The 19562-nt window shown below is 49.8% G+C and overlaps 1 protein-coding gene across 1 annotated transcript in view; it reads left to right on the top strand.

Moving 5' to 3' along the window:
• The first annotated feature begins 4776 nt into the window (after positions 1 to 4776).
• LOC111847577 (disabled homolog 1-like) overlaps positions 4777 to 19562 on the top strand; it is a 149920-nt gene continuing 135134 nt past the window's right edge. The window contains exon 1 of the mRNA XM_023818896.2: positions 4777 to 4849. The gene's annotated coding sequence lies outside the window, so the exon portion shown is untranslated. The remainder of the gene's footprint in view (positions 4850 to 19562) is intronic.

Below are 19562 nucleotides of genomic sequence, written 5' to 3' on the forward strand. Positions count from 1 at the left end.
ACATGTAGCGAAACAGTTCTTTTCAAATCAAGGCCTAGAGTATAGTTGCTTTTGATGAGGAGGGTTCGGTATACCGTGCCACTGAAAATCTCATCAGGACACCCCCCCATCCAAGTATCGAGTCGGAGTGGCAGAGAAGAGGCCAAAGACTGCTTTGGAAGAGACCATTCTTCAGATAGGGGAGACTGTCTATGATAAAATCAGGTTGGGGATGGCTGGCTGAAAATGAGAGAATTTGGACAAAAATTATTTATGCGTATCTCTACATGGGAAAAACGGCATGTGAGAGATTTGTCCACTTGTGGCTGGCAACAGGGACAATGTTCTGTTAAGAGAATAAAACCATATAATTTAAACGAAAAGATTACCATTTGGCGGGAAGCCACACGGCATGTCTCGTAGGTAGCATCACCGCTAATGCAAGGCATGGTGGCAGCATGGTGTTTTCATTGGCAGGGCCCGAAAGAATGGAGCTAAGAGGGATCTTCGTATTGCTCAGACTGGAAGGAGGATCTCCCTTCATTATGCCAGCGGTGTCACACACAGCTCAGGCTCTCCTAGAGACTCGTATAAACTCAGCTGACTGTCGTCATCCAATCAGTGCTGGCTGAGCCTCATTAACGGTCCGGTGTGCTGTGATCGCTTTCCTTCCACCTGCTGGCAGGGTGAACTCTTCCCGCGGACACAGTGCTTGCTGGTCGATCTATGGATCACATCAGAGGTAGGAGTCCATCTTTTGATCATACTGAGCACTGATGGCTTTGGCAAGCCTTTGCTGGTTCGCTAATGGCGGCTAATCCAGCAGATCATGGCATCTGCTAAGATGCTGGTTCTCCTACTAACCCAACCTTCAGGGTTCCAGCTCCGCCCTTCCACCTTCCTCTTTTGCCTTCACACTGAGCTGCTGTGTCTATATGTAAAGTGTTCTGGGCAAACTCTGCTGGGACGGGAGCTTTATACAAATAAATGGAATTGAATATGTTAATGACTCCTCAAAACAAGATACCTGAGAAATTGGATTTCTTGGATTTGTGAGGCCTTTCTGCTCGCCGTGTTTCCAAAACGCCGACGAGAATCGATCTGGCTAATGGGACAGAGCAACATCGCGAGCTGGTTTTATTGGTGAAGGAAATTTTGGAGATTAAAGGACTTTCAGGAGACCAGCCTTAAAAGTATGGGAACAGGGGACACTTAAATAACTGCACTAGAACACTAAAGATTTTATAAAGAAAAACGACTGTGTTCCCTGGCAGAGAACATATTCTTGGGTTGGTTGTGGGTTTAAATGTTTATTAAAGAGGTCAACTGCACATCTTTTGGTGAACTTTTGGGGGGGGGGCTTAACACGTAAACTCAACACACACAGGAGAGCTGGGAATCGATCCTCCAACCCTGGGGGTGTGAGGCAATAGCGCCACCTGCTGGGCCTCCAGATGCACCGCATAATTAAATGCCTGTATGATTTATTGGTTAAGTGGTATAATCCTTCAAAGTCTCTGATCTGAAGCTGCAGGTGTGCATATCATACTAAATTATTATTGTATTTTCTACAATGCACAGGGGTGATTTGGTTGTCATCAGCTGTTAACAGGGTATGGGGTACCTGGTTTGACCCAGCTCTGGGTTTTCTATGCTCTCTTCATGACCTTTGCCATGTTTCACTGGATGTCCTCACACAAAATCCCTGCTGCAGAAATCCCTCTCTGACTCCTTTCATCTTTTATGTTATCGAGGTGACACATTCACACACCGGAGAAAGCAAAAGATGAATAAACAATCCCGGGTCAGATTATCCCCGTCGGCGCCCCCTGTCTGCCAAGCGAGCTTTCAGTAGCTCAGTTCCCATGGAATACTCCACTTTGCTTCCTCAGAAAGAGCCGGCTGAGAGTAGCACACTCATTTCCGCTAGCTGGTTAGCTAGCTCCCGTTTTTTTATGAGAACTGCAAGCTCTCCTCACAGAATGAAAGCTTAACAGTTATTAAATGCCCCTCACTTAGTAGGATAATACACTGTTTCACTGTTGATGGCCCTAGATGTCTCTTTTTCTAACACTAATAGCACCAATTAGGGAGAGAAAAATATTTGCTCCACGTTGCATGTGATGTTTATCAGCATGGGTTTAGTTGTGTGTTTATATTTAGATTCGTGCGGGATTCCAAGCGTGAAGCGCTGTCGGTTTTTGCGTCGTGTGTGTTTAGTTTCTCTCCCGGGAATTCAGTCTCCGGTGTTCGGGGAGAGGGCAAAACAAACCCAGGAACAGAAACAGCTCAAACGTCGCCGTCTGACTAAAAATAAACACTCGAGATGAGCGGGTGGGTGGGGGTGGGGTACTCCCCGGGCTCCCCGCAGCAGGAGCGAGAGCATCGGGTGAACGCGAAGGTGAGTGACAGCTTACAGGAACCCCCTCCCCCGCCCCTGCAGGCATCGAGGCCCAGAGCGACTGCTGAATTGAACCTCTCCATAGGGTGGCGTGAGACTCCAGCCTGACTTGGTCAGTCTGAGGTGATCCTTCCCTATGGCTCCTTCCTACCTGATCACATGTGTCCCCCGATGATGTTTCATACGGCGAAACCACAGCGTGTTACATACACCAGGGGGGACCCTCTTCTTAAAACACACCCAGAGGTTATAGGAGACCTAGAAGTCACTTCAATCAGCCGGTCATAATGCTTCCATTGTTAGGGATATGGTGGATCCATTTCTGTGGAGTTCCCCTGCGCATCAGGATCTTCTGGTGAGAAACTGTATAGTGGACAAACAGCACGTGGGATTGCTGCTTATTTCCGGTGGAATCCGCAGACCGTTCCCGGGAGACGGGCCCGTCCTATCCAGCGGGTCAGTGTGGCCATGCTTGGTGGGGGTGGGTGTGAGGGTACCAGAAACATTTTGCTGTGCCATGGGGGGGGGGGGGGGGGTGGGGCTTTAGAGTGAACAAACAGTGACTAGCTAGCTCTTGGCTAATTCTGGTATTCATCACATTAAAAAATAATTAGCATTTATAATTGTGATGATTGTTCTAGCAGTACATTGTCATTATTTATGTTACTGCACCATCTGGACTCACAGCCTCATAATGAAAGTATAATAAGAGGCTTCAGCCTCATGCCCAGCCTCTGTTCTGCCTCGCCTTGCTATAGCATCTCAGTCACAAATGACATGCAGCCTCACGGCCAACTTCCACCCTGCCTTGCTCTGGGGTCTCAATCACACAGGGCATGTAGCCTCGTCTTGCCATTGTGTCTCAGTAACACGTAGTGTGCAGCCTCGTGCCTGGCCTCCACCCTGCCTCACCACTGCATGCCGTTCAGCCTAGTGCCCGGCTTCTGCTCCCCCTCACCAAGGCACCTCAGTCACACATGGTGTGCAGCTTTGTGCCCAGCCTCTGCTCTGTCTCGCCTCGATGTCTCATGCGCTGTGCAACCTCATTCCGGGCCTCTGCTCTGCCTCTCCTCGCCATGGTGTTTCAGTCACACACGGCATGCAGCCTTGTGCCCAGCCTCTGCCCTGCCTCACCACAGCGTCTCAGTCACACATGACGTGCAGCCACGTGCCCAGCCTCTGCCCTGCCTCACCACAGCGTCTCAGTCACACATGACGTGCAGCCACGTGCCCAGCCTCTGCTCTGCCTCGCCATGGTGTTTCAGTCACTCATGGCGTGCAGCCTTGCGTCCGGCCTCCGCTCTGCCTCACCACAATCTTTCAGTAATACATGGCGTGATTTTCTCTGGCTCCACTTTGAAACCCACAGTGATTAATTCTGAGGGGCTGTTTCTGATTTATCATCTTAGCGCCAGTCTGCGTCTGACTGCCTGTAGGTCATTTAAAGCGTTAAATATAACGGGTAGAGGCAGCAGTGCTGGCTGCGCTGACCTGTTTCGCTAAAAGCAAGTGGAATCTTCCCTGTAAGTAATGGCCATTTCCTGTAAGCAAAGGTCATTTCCATTAAGCAAAGTCCATTTTCGCTAAGCAACAGGCATTTCCTGCAAGCAGAAGTTGTGTGTATTAAGCAAAGTCCATTTCCTGTGAGCAACGGCCATTTCCTGTGAGCAAAGTCCATTTCCTTTAAGCGACAGCCATTTCCTGAAAATGAACACAACTTCCTGTATGCAAAGGTGATTTCCATTAAGCTAATTAAGGCCATCATGCCAGTTAAACCCCCTTGAATTGCTCTCCTACTTTCTTTCAACATTAAATTAATTTGCTGATGAGTGTAGACTTGCACATGCTAACGGCTTAACTGCTCCGGATTGCCCAAATAATAATTTTTCCTACATCAGGACATCGTAGTGCGGTGAGGAAAATACATTACAGACAGTAAATGGTGGCAGATTAATGGGGTATACCTAATGGATACCCCCCTCCCTGCCAGCATGAACCCCTGATACTGTGAGGGGCTGTTTGGCAGCATGCTTCGGGGGGGCGATGAGGGCAGCACTACTTCCAGAAATCAATCTATCTGCTTGTGAAAATCTGCAATTGGCAGATACTGGGGGGCGGAGGGGTTTGCGTGAAGCGGAAGGCAGGCAGTGCACTGGAGGGGGGGGGAAGGGCGGGGGTCCCGCTACTCGGAGGAATGCGGTAATGCCCAGTGCCTGCGCATACTGCTGTTTCGCTCGCCGGGGTTGAGGCTGCTTGAGGCTGCGGGGGTCCTGCTTCCTTTCACGCTGGGATATCAGCCTCCCCTGGACGGCCCGCCTGAACCGGAGCAGCGGTGTGGTCAGCGGGGGGGTGAGGCAGGGGATTCAGCCGGAGACGGGGGGGGGGTTCCCTGGTGTGACCTTCACAGCACCGACCGGATCAGCCGTTGGAGACGAGAGGAGAGGAGGGGAAGAGCCCGGGAATCCCCAGGTGGGAGGGGCGACTGATGAGAGGGTGGAGGGAGGGGGAGATCATCAGGGGCGAGGTAGGGAGGAGTCAGTAACAGTCTTTCTGCAGTGTGCAGGTTTGCTGGGTTGGGGGGGCTGAGGGGCGGGGCGTGTGTGTTGGGGGTGTGAGTCTGTACCTGTGTCACGATGGCGGGTGTTTCCCCATGATGATGACGCATGTGATTCCCTTCCGTGCCGCCTGCAGCCCATTTGTGATTCCCACAGGTGTGCGGGAGACATTCGGCTCAGAGAAAGTGCCACAGCACAGCCACCAGGGGGCGTTTGTTAGCTGGGGAGGGGGGAGACATCTTAAATCACGCTGTCGGGGGCAAGAACAGGCAGATGGGTCTCTGTGTGTGGCCAGTATGGTGATCGTTACATGCTGATGAGTGCGATTGGGAATCCAGACGCGTAATGAAGAGGGAGGCAGCGAGAGAGAGAGAGAGAGAGAGAGAGAGAGAGAGAAGTGATGGTCATTAAATGTGTGATGAAGGAGTCATGGTACCAACCCATGTGCGCACGTCATTGTCACTGTGCATCTGTTAGCATCCCACGATGCAACAGGAGATCCTCCGCATCCCACGATGCAACAGGAGATCCTCCGCATCCCAGAATGCAACAGGAGATCCTCTGCATCCTGTGATGCCACAGGAGATCCTATGCATCCTGCAATACAACAGGAGATCTTCAGCATCCCACGATGCAACAGGAGGTGCCCTGCATCCCACAATGCAACAGGAAATCCTGCTCCTGATGTTCAGAGCCACAGAGTGACTTTTTTCCTGTTGCCCTGGTGGCAGTGTGGCGTTTCTGTCGTGCTGTGGCCACATTCCTGAGGGGGACAGCACCCCCTAGTGTCATGATGAGACATCACTAAAACCCCGTGCTGTTCCTGCTCCCATATGGTGCATTTGGACAGCGTCTCATGAGTTGTGTTTGAGTGTAATCCCAGCATGCATGCTGCCTGCCACAGCGAGGGCCCCGTCTGCAGCATGGCGACGTGGTGGAGCTCCTGGGGTGTGCCGGCTTCCTGTCTGTCTGGGGGGAGCCCCCTTAACTGGGCGCGTGAATCCGTTGCTGTTGCCTTCCTCAGCGATGGGGTCTCTACCCCCCCCCTCCCCTCACACTGGCTGGTGATATTTCCCTCCTACCAATGTCCCCCCCCGATCCCCCCCGGCCAGTCCGTCATCTCGCTGCGGTGCGCCCCTCCCCGGCCGTGGTCAGGTGTGTCTGCTGGTTGACGGAAGGTACTGGGTTCGTTGAAGTGTCCCAGTTCGGAGAAACCCTTGGACAACATTAAAGGCTCTGTGGCGATGTGGTGGTAATTTATTTGGAGTTTTTCAGGGTGAAGCGGGTGATTAGAGACTGAGAGCTAACAGGTATCAGTGCGTGGTCTGATGCTCAGCTGGTCAGGTGACCTTTACCGGTCTGTCTTCCTCATTTCCCAAAGCCACCATGCCGAGGGTAAATTGTACACAGACCTAAGCTAATAAGCACCCCCAGTGGGGTTTTCAATGGTGACCAGGCTGGAAATGGTGCCTCTGCTGCCTGTTTTATATTCTGGGTCAGTCATACAGTCATTGACATGATTCCATCCATCTAGCATGGATCCAATACAGTCTCACTGAAGCTGGAGCCGATCCCGGGAAGCAAGAGGCGGGGGACACCCGGATGGGATTGCAGCCCACGGTGGAGTCTGCTGTGGCAGCATGTCTCTGGATGAGCCACCTCTCCCCCCCCCCCATGCAATTCGTATTTAACAGTGGTGTTTGGCTCATGCCATGAGTACAAGGTACGTTTAGAAGACATGATACACACTGAAAGTAATGTTTCGCATTTCATAATAATTTTATATTATGTAATGATATGTGGCAATTTTCTGGTATGTGGCTGACTTTAGGAACTAGGCCATAAAGGGGTATCTATTTGTCTGGGGGGGGGGGGCTGTGGTTGAGATTCAGATTTTTTTTTTGTTTGGGGGAGCCCCTGCTGATTTGTGAGCTGTTAATGCACATCGTTACAGGGCCGGGGTGCTACTGGATGTGGTCTTGCAGCATTGGGGGGGGGGGGGGGGGCTTCACTGAGGCCGGGAAGCTGGAGGACAGCGGGGTGGGGGTGGGGGCTGAGACAGGAGGCTCCTTCGTGCAGCATTTACGGGCAGCTGGACCCCCATGGCAACCCCCCCCCCCCCCCCCCAGTTCCAGATGTGCTCTTAGCTGCGTCCGACTCTTCGCTGTACGATGAACCGCTGTCTATCAATCTGGCAACTTTCCAATACGTCCTAATGGTCCAGCACCCCCCCCCCCCCAGTACCACAAGCTTGGTTTCACCAGGACAGAGCATTAAGGGCTCCGGTCCGTCCATCTTACAACTGCTCAGTCGATTTTGGCTTGTGGTGAGACTGCAGCCTATCCCAGAATGCACAGGGCAGGAGGCACCCTACGCAAGATGTACCATGTGTGAGAGTCGAACCCGTAACCTTGGAGGTGCGCTAACAGTGCACAGACTCACTGGGGATTCCCCGAGTACAAATCCACAAGCCCTGTCACTTTGGATTGGATGCCACTTAAGCAGATGTGATATAAAATCCATTTCCATTCCATCTCAGTTCCCTCTGCAAGTGTAACAAAGCTCTGATAAAAAGCACCCAGTCAGCCACACAGTGGAGCCCCACGTGTTGTGGAACAGTGACATCCAATCTCCCACTTTCTTTTATTATTGGGTATGGAGGACAACACATAGACACGCCCCTCACCTGGAACAAAGACGCCCAGGAAGCAGTAGTTACGTTAATAGAACATCAAATAAATAGGCTTTCTCAGGGTTACATGACAATAAGACCTTAGTGGGGACTCCTGGATGGTTTTCTTAAGTTATTCAGTTATTCTGTCAGTTCTACAGGATGCAGTTTGCTAGCCAGCAGTGGGCGAGCGAGCTAACTAGGTGGACATAGTCATGTTTTGAGGTTTTATTGTAATGTGTAAACAGTGTGGTGAAATTCTTCCTTGCTTGCATCCTTCAGACTTTTGCCAATAAACAGAACAGCAAAGAATAACAACCAAGAATGAATAAGACCCTGTAGATAGATCTACACGTACAAAAGGCTCAGGGGTAGGATCTGGGAATGAAGGTGCTCCACATGCGTCTGCCCGACCTTACATCACCCGCCGCGCCCTGATCTGTCTGCACGGCAGCACCTCTGTATATCGGCTGGAGGTCAGGCTGTGCTCCTGTGTGCTCCGCTGGACGCCGATCCTGCATGATCTTCCGCAGTCTGCCGACGAGCTCAATATCCACTTCATGAAACATTAAGCGCACCGCCTCTGGGCATCAGTAAGCGAACGGCGGGGCCGCGCTATTTATGAGGCCCACCTGCCACCAAAACAGCGCGTAACTACGAGCCTACGTGCCCGGCAACTCAAGGAGGCCCCAAAATCGACGGCTTCCTCAGAAGCCAGTTAAGAATCGCCGGCATTATTCATAGCTGAGGGTTCATTAAATATTAAAGTGAGACACAAGCGTTACCAAGAGGACGGGTCCGGGTTTCCTCGTCGGCGAGGTAACGGCAAACCCTTAACCGAGGCGATCATTAACCAAATACTTACGGCACTGTGAAAAAGCGACACCCTGGTTTCTGAAACCGTGGCAAATATGTCGGAATAGAGGAAACCAGGAAAGTCCTTTTTCACTGCAATATATGTACATAACACACAAACTGAACATCATGAACACCACATCCCGGGCGACAGTGAGACACAGAGCGAATGTCCGGTCGCTTTTCAGTCAGTCACTTGATAAAACACCCTGCTGTATAGGGCCCGAGATCAGGCAGTGCCTTAGGCTCTTATAAGCGTGGCACCATTTGCACAGCGGCACGGATCCTTCCAGAAAGCTGTCAAGGCGGTGAGGCGGCCGTCTGTGCACATTCCAAAGGGGAGAAACAAATCATCACTGGGGGGGTGAGGTCCAGGAAGGCGGCGAGCGGCGTCTTGGCATGCAGCAGTGCGAGAGAGAGAGAGATCACAGGGCGGTGATGTCCCCCTGTCTGTGAGTGCAGAGCCGCCGTCGTCGTGACGACGCCGTCCAGGAAGGCCGCTGCTGGCTCACTTGGGGTCACGGCGCCGGTTAAAAAGCGTCGGGCTCACAGAAGCAGTAGACGGGGTGTCGAGGGGAACCAGGACCGGCCCCCAGGTCTAGTCAGTGGAGGTGGCACCGGTGGATCACGTTCAGCCCGAGGGCTTCTGCAGCCACGCGCGGGGTCTTCGGCAGGAAGAAGAGCACTGAGGAGATTAACGCATCATTCTAAACTCAGCCTCAGGCTCTCAGCTGCCCCCAGGCCAGGGAGACACCTAGAGGAGCCTGACGGCACCCTGCACCTTTGAGGCGCTGCCCACGCCCCTGGTGGCATGCCCGGGTATGGCACTCCTTTTCACACTGCCATCCCGCTCACACGTCCCTCTTCAGACACGCCGTGTGCGCATCTCCGTCATCCGCAGCGCGTTAAAACAGCCCCGTCGCAGGTGTGCAGCTAGACGCCGCAGCTTCCCGTACGTATCCCTGCGTCTCTGTTAACGGGCGTTCTGGACGAGTGCTTCTGGGTAATGAATATGGAGGTGAAATCAGAACCGCAGGCTGACTTTGACAAACGCGGCTGTGAGCGGCGAGTAACTGCATGGGCTACTGCCTCGTCAGGACCCCACCCGCGATAAGGTGCGCCGTCACCTCTCACTGAGGCTGGGGGGGGGTTGCAGTCTGGCCCCAGTCTGGCCCCAGTCTGGCACGTCCCCATTGGACATCAAATGTGAATTTGTGAATAAGAACAAAATTGAGGGCAGGGCACTTCACGTGATCCACAATGGTGTTTAAAAAGAGTGCCCCCCCCCCTCGCGGCCCCCGCAGAGGGCGAGCGCCGGCATGCGGCCCACGGTGCCCCAGCAGAAGCGCGGCCTGGCGGATTAAGGAGGAGCTGCCAGATCTGAAGCCGCGCGGAACCCCCCGGAAGGAACCTCGGAGGATTCTGGAAGGTTCTTCAAGCGCGGAATTTCAGACTAGCTGCTGGCCTCCACAGCGCTACTGAGGATCCTGAGGAGAAGATAGCAAACTGCCAGCTGGTGCCACCCCACCCCCCCTGGAAAAAACATACAAAACTGTTAAAAAGCCGATATTTTAAACAAACAATGAACAGACGCTTCTAATCACAGGCGGCTGAGAAATTACGGATTTACTCTGGCTGCAGACAGCAAGCCGTGGAACATTTTTGGGGTAGGTTGAGCATGGGGCTGGATAACACACTACAAAGTAAATGTACCGGGGGTTTGGCATGGAACCGAACCAAGTAACTGGTTTCCGGTTGTTTCTCCAGCAGGCCCTGGGCCGGTTTGGGGGGGGGGCCTCAGCTTGCACAAGACCTTAACTGTCAGAGGCTCTTCAGGGAGATGCATTTACTGACTAATGCATCCCCATCGCAGCGGCCTCCATTTAATAAAGGAAGCAGAAATCGATGCGGTGCAGGAATAATGCGATCAGGCCCCCCCGTGATCCACAGAGTGGGGGGGGGGGACTAAACGCGACGCCACTGAACGCTAATGCTCAGTGAGGCCGACTGGGCTGCGGCGCTGTAGCGCCCCCTGTGGATCGAGCTTTAGCAGCACTCTGGGGTGACAGCGCAGAACCGGCCCTGTTCCGGAGGCGAGTCGGAAATGAGGTTCTCTAAGGCGTCTGGGGATTAGCTAAATAACAGGGGGTCTCAGTGTTTCTGGGACATTCAAGGGATAATATGGAGGGAAATTAGACCTCAGACATGGGGAGGGGTTTTTGTTCTGGGTCCTTTGTTATTATTATTGTGTGTTATGCTGTGATTGTTGTTTTATCATGAGCACACAGAGAAATTCTGAACAGCTAAGGTGTGTGGCAATAATGTTTTGAATCTCGAATCTTGGAAATCGTGTTCTGCACTCACACTCAGGCTGCATTTGTGTGGTTCTGCACGTCCATGTCAGGGTCCTTAGGCCTGGAGATGCCACACCAGCTTCAGGGTCTCATCTTGGCCTTTTTATGGGTCAGTTTTATGGACGGTGGGTGTGGAAATCAAACTAATGATATGTGAAGATGTGGGGAACTTCTAAGGGTTAAGCCACTTTGTTTTGGGCGTGTGTGTGTGTGGTGGGGGGCTGAAACATTGCTTGGGGAGATGGCAGGTGGTGAGCGGAATCCTAGGGATTAATGCCCCCCCTCCCCCCCAGGGTATGGGTCGTTCCCATCACCACCGGCAAAGAGAAAAGGACATGTTGCGGTACGTGAGGCCAGGACAGCTGACCGGCTCAGTTTGGCCCCACCCCCGATTCCCAGTCTGGCCCACAGGGGGAGCCAGCGAGGAGGTCAGGTGGCAGGTCTTCCATCTTCCCCCTCTCCTGGGGACAGGGTCTGGTTTAATGGCTTCAGGCTCCTAGCTCATGTGAAAAGGTACACACACGAGGGAGTGTTCTGAGGATCAACGTCTGACAGGGTGCCACGCGGCGACGGGGGGGGGCTGGGGGAGTCCGTTGTGGGAGGTGTGCTGTGTTAATTAGCGTCTCCGGTGAGCAGGACAGGCCTCCCGAGCCGCAGTCTGCAGCCAGACGACATTATCATACACATGAACATGGCAGGATATCGCTCCCAGGCCCGGGGGCCCTGTTAGGGCCAGGAGCTGCCAGGCCAAGGGGACTGAGGGGGGCAGAGAGGGCTGTTGGCAGGGGACGAACCGTGGCCTGCAGGCGGGAGGCTGGAGGCCCAGGGGCCCTGGAGGTCTGGCTATGTTTTGCCGGGAAGGTTCTTTCCGGTTCTGGGTAGGCGATGGTGCCCTTGCTGAGGTTCTTCCTAATGCAGTTCAGTTGTGTTTACCCTCAACATGGCTTTGATTGGCTGTGGAGGTGAAGGACACACACACACAGGCCAATCAGAGGCGGCGTAACAGGCTAAGCCCAACCCCTGGCAATACCCGACGGCAGATGAAAGGAAAGCTGGTGTGAATGGAAATAATTCAAACCGATTTGTCCTGGTAACACGGATTTTCCGGACTTTGCTGTTTTTGCTTTATGGTCCAACAGCGGTTCCCACACAAATCAGACGCATCTCCATGACTGGAAACACCTGCAGAGCTAATAATGCCAGTGCTCGGAGCATCACGCCGACCCGCAGTGGAGACTGTGACCTCATTTCCCGCAATCAGAATGCCGAATCAGGATAGGCCTTCAGAAAAAAAACAAACGTGGTAATTGAATTGTAATTAAGCACACAGAGGTTATTGCTTATGAAAGCTTTCTGCTTTTACAGCCCCACAAATTCAAATAAGACTCCCTGTTGCCCCGATTAATATCAAATTAGTTTCCTTTCATAGGGCATATTACAATATTATAATTCTTATTGAGACCTTTGCTGGTTTTCAGGTTACAGAGGTTTTAATGCATATGTTGATGTTAACATGTGTCCAGAAAGGTTAATGTTTCATAAGAGAAGGTCATGCACAGTCCTTGGTGGTTCTGGGAAAGTCTTACTTTATTAAGTTGTTCTTTGATAATTTATTGCTTTAAATTTTTAAAACTCTGTTATGTACCTGTCATTGGAGATCATTCTACTGCATGATATAGTAGAGATGAGATGAGATAACAGGTCACGTGAGGAACAGCTGGCTTTTGATGGTACAGCAGAGGTCAGGGAATAGAGCAATCAGGATTTAAAGTAATCCCGTTTTAAGATGCCCTGAGATTGTTTGCTAAGTTAATACGAGAATTACTGCTGGCTGTAAAAATAAACAGTAGAGAGAAAGATTAAAGTGGACTAGAGATGGAAATGAAGTCATTACAGGATGAAGAGAGAAACGATCAGGATTTTCTGGTAAACATCCTAAGATCTTCTGAATAGTTTCTGCTACAAGCAGCGGTTTATTTTTCAAGATGCGTCTTTCAAAAATGATTTTTCATTAGAAAAATATGGGAGCGAGGAGAGTAATCTTTGTGTCTTAGAGATCATTGTTTAATTTGGGATAAACAGATCAGAAAAAAATGCTGCTAATTTCCCCTTTTCTCTGGGTTCTGACTGCCAAAGAGTTGCAGGCGCACAGGACCTCGGCCCCCCCATCCGCAGCACACGCCGACACGGCTGTGGCTTCCAGTGCTGGGACTCCCCTAATTATCCTGCTGTATAAATGGGTAAAACTAAACTCAATATGAAACTGCAGGTAAAAATATCTGCTCCCCCCGCCACTGAGGTTTTTAATAACCACTGAGGAAGGGGCCCCATCCTCCTCACGCATGCAGTCGTCATGGTCACAGGCCCCGCCCCCTCCCCTCGCCTGTGCTGCTGCACGGCTCCACTGCGGCAGGGGGCCAGACCACAAGCGGGTGGCAGAAATTATGGGATTTATGACTTCCCGGCCTGCACCTGTAATGAGCACAGATCCCATGCACCCCCCTTCCCAGACCAATACCATTAATAGTGGGAAGGGGGCATGATTCGGGCCGTAATTCACTCCCACGTGAATTACACCCCGTAAACAAAGTGCATCCCTCTCCCTCTGAGATGTAAGCGGCCCGCTTATTAAAGGGGCGCAGAGTTCTGATGCGTGTCCTGTGTCAGGCCTGAGTTTTATTAAATGTAAACCCAGACCAGTGCTGAGTAACTACTGAGTAGCCCTCTTTTTGGCATGTTGCTCTTGCTTGAACTCATTTCCATGAGGTACAGACTATTAATTGTGGAAATGGATCAAACACAAAAATAATGATCGCTATCCCTTTAAGACTGGCAAAGTAAAAAATGTATGTGTTAAAAAAGCACTAAAGACTAAACCCGGGTAGACACCTCCTTCCAGGCATCTCCAGGTGCTTCCTAACCTTTTCATCTCAAGGAAAAAAATACCTTAATAAGGCAATTAGTCCAACCAAGACCAAGTGGGTTTCATTAACTAGGTTACCAGCAGCCACTGGGCTAGTGATCGATCACAGCGATAATGCAGGGCTTTGGCGGAGTCCGGTAATGTTCCATTACTCAAGCGGCCCGAGCCCAGCTCTCGGTAAGCCATTTATTTATACGCATCCATATAACCTGCCGATCTCAGCTAAATTACTACATATCTCTGTAAGAACGCTGGCCTGTTTTTATAAGGCATTGTATGGAAAGGGGACAATGCCCCCTAATAATGACATTAGATTCATCTTGTTTCTCCTAAGACCTTATATTACAAACTCTGTAAACAGGCCTCTTGTTTTAGGAAGTTTTACACTCTCTGATGTCACCAGGAGACATTTCTGTTCCCGTTTGTGGTGGAGAGTAAACTTCATGTTCTCTGAAAACCATCATGTTGCCTGTGATGTATTTTATAATATAAATACAACATTTTTATCCATCTTCAATCACTGGTTAGTCCTGGTGAGGTTTGCATGATATAAACACTAATAAAATATATCCATATATTGGAATATTGCCTTTGTAGGGAACCCCAATTCCCATGAGCCTTTGTTACTATGCGAAGGTAGAATAGTGCAGGGTAATAGAGAAATGCTCACTGGGAGTTGTATGACCTCCAAGCAACTATGAGCCACATATCTGAGAAACAAAATATATTTTTCACTTTCTGCCATGTTAAATGTGACAAAGTGGCCAGGAACCGTTCAAATTTGCTCTGTTGTATTAACCTGCAGCTCTGCACATGTACAGGGAAAAGCCAGACGGACAGATAAAAATATACTGGAGGCAGAACAATGACCAGCCGGTCCGGTCCGGTCCTGTCATGTTCTGTAGCCATGTTCTGTATTTGTCTGCTTGGAATTTTTACTCTAAACAACCAGCCAGCACAAATAAATGTTTGACCAGTAACAGTGAGCATGGCAAACTCACATTCTCTGGATCGTTCACTAGGTACCGGCAGGTAAGTGAACTGCCCCAAAACGCTTCAGATTCCACTTATCGTTTCTCCGTCTAGAAATGTCACATTTAAATATTTTTTTCCATAGTGATATTTCCTTCTCTTTTTTGCCAGCCTCTGCCTTGTTCTTTCTTTCAAAAACCACACTGGAATTATCCATTGGGACGGAGCGATTTTTCAGCATTCTTCAGCTAAAATATCGGTCGATTTCACCTTTGGTTTTCTCATAGAAGCCTCGAAAAACGCAATTAACTTAGCATACCAAATTCAGCCTTGAAAACCAACGATGTTTAGAGATCTGTAGTGAAATCGCACAATCGAGGGCGGAAAGCTGCAGTGAAAGTGACCCCCCCCCCCCGGTCACTCAGGTCAGGGGCTCCAACAGCCACGTCTCAAAAAGCCCTTAAAGACAATGACTCTATTTTTTGTGTCTTTATTTGTTTGGTATCAAAATAAAGCATTCTGACCAATTAAATGTAACCTGGGCTCATTTTCAGGTTTTACCTGTTGGTTCCTACTTTCAGCAGCTATGGAGTCAATGAAATCACGTCCCCCAAATACATTAGAATGCATCTTCGCCACATGCTTCCACACGGATCCCAGCTGCGGCGCTGCAGCAGCTCCGAGGCGTGTGAGTCCTGCCATTTCTGCCCTCCCTGTAAACACCTAACCCTCCAGTGAGCCAGTGCCCCCCGTAACACTGCACGCCGTCATCTTCCATTAAGTCCAGCCTGCCTACCATTTGCAATTATTTCACTTATTTGCAGAGCTCAGTTGTGCACGTAGCATATCAGTGATTTTTCTGCTTACCTGGCCGGCATGGGAGGAGCCAGTTTAAAGTTGATCCAGTGATGTTAACGAGCCCTAATGGGGGATGATCGTTGTCCCAGGGTGGGGGTCTGGCTCCTTTAAGCCTGCTTACTACCCCAGCCCCCCAGGGCAGAGCTCAGGGCCTCTCAGTCTGCTTAGCTGGTGGCCAGAGAGAAAAACAGTCAAACGTCAGGCTTATTTAAAGCAGAAGAGGGCTTGAGAGGTACATCAGCAGCTGCTTTAAATCGAATTGATTAACTCCAGGGTAAAATAAAAGAATTACGCCGGCTTGCCCTGTGTAGTTATCAGGTGCTTCTGCGTCGTTAATGGGAGGGAGAGACTGGGGCCCTTTGGAAGGATCAAAGCTGGTGTTTAATGTGGTTGGATGGATTTATTTTATTAGCGTGAATCCTGTTGGGGGCACTATTGGCTGTAGGGGGCACCATAGCTGAGAAGACAGGATTTGCTAAATCTCTGCAGGGTTGTCAGACACTCCTGAATCGAGAGGAGAGAGCTGCCATAAAGGGTAACAAATGTATTATTACATAAAAGCCGTTTGTTTCTTAATAACCGTGTCACAGGTGAGCCAGACGGCCGTATCGACCCGTCCTGCAGCTCTGCGCCGTGTCACCGAGTGATTCGCTGGCTTCCACGCCTAAGCTTTCTAACCTCTTTGTGTCGGCCCGCTCGTAGTTTCTGGCCCTCGTGGGACGGCTGGCCGGTCTGACATACTGTAGGTAAGGCGATGTACAGCCTGAGCCTGTGGTTAGCTGCAGAGGGGAATACTCCACAGAATTAATAATCACATGTAACTATTAACTATTCTCAATACTGCTCCAGGTAATGCTTCACGATGTGGCACCGATTCTGCCCTAATCTCTTACTTCATGCCTTAAACGGTAAACTGAAATGATTTATAGATGCCTAAAGGGAGATTATTCCCCCACTGTTTTGTGTTATCGGGGACTCCCTAGCGTTCTGTTATCAGCTGGGGTCCAAATAAAAATCAGATAATGGCATTTCAGTAAGTAATGCTTGATTATTTTAAGGTGTCCTATGTTTAAAGATGTAAATGTGAATAATGACCTTGTTTGCTGTAATGTGTCTGCGCATGTGAACTGCGATGGGCTGGTATCCCAGTTGTGCGTCCCGTGCTGCCAGGGGTCGGCTGCAACCCCCCACCCTTTTTTATCATTATGCCCCCACCAACAGAGCCTCAATGTAATTTTTTTGTCAAATTGATTGCATCGTTTAGTATGCACATATGTTCTTCATTTGGACATTGGGAGCAGGGCATTGTGGGTATTCTGGCCTGGCTCGCATGTAATTTGCTGTAATGTGACATTTGGTCCGATCGAGAGAGAATGTGATGTTTAATTTAGTAATTTTCCTCTGATGGTCGAAGCGGAGCCTCTGACACAGCGCAGTAAATGTGGAGAGCATGTCCTCTTTGATGAGATCCATGTCTCTTACCAGACGCACCCCGAAAATGTGTGTAACCCCTCCCCCTTTCCAGCAATACTGTAGTAGTCTACTGCAAGCCTGGAAGTCTTAGAGCATAATGGAGATACAGATGCATGTGTGTTGGGGATGTTTAATTAATTTGCTTTTATCCAAAGTGAATTACATGGTAGCTTTCATGCGCCGGCTTTCCGTGACCACAGCGGGGCCCTGGTGAGCCCGGGGCCGACCCTGGGGAGCGGACACCCTGGGCAGGAATCCAGTTTGTCACAGACACATGCACGGCAGGGAAACAGCCTAGAGCGGCTTGCTTTTAATGTTTATTCTGCTATGTTTACTGTAACTCTCTGCCTTGACTAGTCGCACTCTGGATTTCGGAGTTCCCCAAGGGGGACTTCATTAACTCGAATTTGCTCTGAATTTGGGTGGCACCCCCTCCCCACCATGCCTGAGTGATGTGTCTTGCTTGAAGACACATGAATATTTAAATTTGTTATATAAATGGATTATGTTGTGTCGGGCTTCGACGTGCCCCCCTGTGTTAGACGAGTGACCGGAAGTGGACTGTGTGCACTCAGATGGGTAAACAGCACTGCAGAAATAGAGGGAAGGATGTAGGGAGCACTGTAGGCAGCAGGGGTCCTTCAGACGCAGCTAAGGCGTCCAGCAAAGTGCCTGAATGAAATGCTTCACGTTGTCAAGGTCAGTATTTGCTGCCCTTCGTATGAATCAGATAGGTGGATATGGGGGTGGATTGTTCGCTTTTGAGATTCAACGTTAAAATGGGGAAAACAAACAATTATTGAAACAAACCAAAGCAATGCTGTTTCAATGGGGACAGGAAAATGGTACCAAATCAGTCATGGTTCAGGCATTCAGGACAGCAGAATGTTTCCTCATGCCTGGTGGGGGGTTGTACATGTACGGTCACATGACTAAGCTCTCTAACCGGTTTGGGGTCAGATTGAGCTTAGATCTCTGCTTCCAGCGCGATCTTTACATCAGCTGCTTATTTCCTTCTCAGTGGCATGTCCACAGTCAGATTATGCTCTCGGTTGGGGTGAGAGGGTTTGGTGCTGCAACCTTTAGTTGGGCACTGAGGGGGTAGATGTACTAACGCGTTGGTGCCCATTTCAGGGGTAATTTTGTCACAACGTGCGCCTAAAAACGTGGCATAGTATGTACGAACAGACCACACTCACCCAAAATCACACTCATGGGAGTTATACTTGAGCAAAAATGTTTTGAGGGCAAAAAGAAAAATGGTTCAGAGAGATAACCAATCAGATTGTAGAGGAGGTGGGTCCAAGCAACTAGAAAAGGGGGGACCAACCAATCAGATGTCTTGGTCCTGTCTCCACTAGCTGCTTGGACCCACCTCCTCTAAAATCCAGCTGGTTATCTCTTTGAACCAATCATTTTTCATTCTGCCCTCCGAATTTTTCTACTCATGCATGTGTATTCATGGGAGGGCCGCAAGAAAAGTGGGAGTTTCGCGCAAAAATGTGGGAGGAGAAACACAGAGAGAGACTGCCTACATATTCTACTGTATGTATGTAAACTGCAGGGGAAGCGTGTATGTATGTAAACTGCAGGGGAAGCGTGTATGTATGTAAACTGCAGGGGAAGCGTATGTGTGATTTGCACTGAAATTTCTCCGCCTCTGAAAAGCAGGTATAATCCAGGTAGCTCATTTGCGTTCATAGGGAAAATATCCAGGAGTAATGCTCCCCCCCCCCCCCCCCCAATCCATGAGGACATTCACAAAAACCGAAAACATAAATATTCCATTAGATTGATGTGCAAGTGGCTCAGTGCCAAAACACAGATGACAGAATATCCCGGCTCTGTCCACGAGACGCTGAAAAACATCAAATGTTGGAAATGTTGAATCAATTTAATGTATTTGAAGTAATCTATCACATGAAATATTTGACGTTTCCTCAATGTAAATAATTTATTCAGTTTAACCCGTAAAAAACAGATTCATCCATAAACGTAAATAAGAAAGTTGCATTTAACCAAACAAATTAAACATTTTCAACTATTGCAGTGAGAAGAAAAACATTGAACCAACAAGAGCTTCGCTTTATTTTGTCAGTGTATCATGGCCTGTGTGTGCTTGTACTTTTGCTGAGCTGCAGTCACTGGGCTGTTATTCGGAGTCATTAGTCCCAGCAGTTGGGGATACCCACTATCCACGTAAATATAAGTAAAACATACAACATGTATGACATGTGTGACATGTACCATTTGTTGCAAATGCTCGGAACACTAGTTCAAATGGCTGGTGTGCAAAAATGTGCCAATAGTTTGTTGTGAAACAAATAAAAATGCTTACCAAATAACCATGCATCTCCAAAAGCAGTGCAGCTAAAGCTGTGGTAGATAGCACTGCTTTGGAAGATTAGGCTGCATCTGACGTTAAATGACAGGGCACAGCACGCGCGATCTGCGAACTGGCCATGCCAGTGTTTGCACTGCGCTCTCTAACACGCGGACATCTGCCCCAAAGTGGTCTATG

The sequence above is a fragment of the Paramormyrops kingsleyae genome, chromosome 21 (genome assembly GCF_048594095.1).
Source record: "Paramormyrops kingsleyae isolate MSU_618 chromosome 21, PKINGS_0.4, whole genome shotgun sequence".
In the NCBI taxonomy this organism is placed as follows: domain Eukaryota; kingdom Metazoa; phylum Chordata; class Actinopteri; order Osteoglossiformes; family Mormyridae; genus Paramormyrops; species Paramormyrops kingsleyae.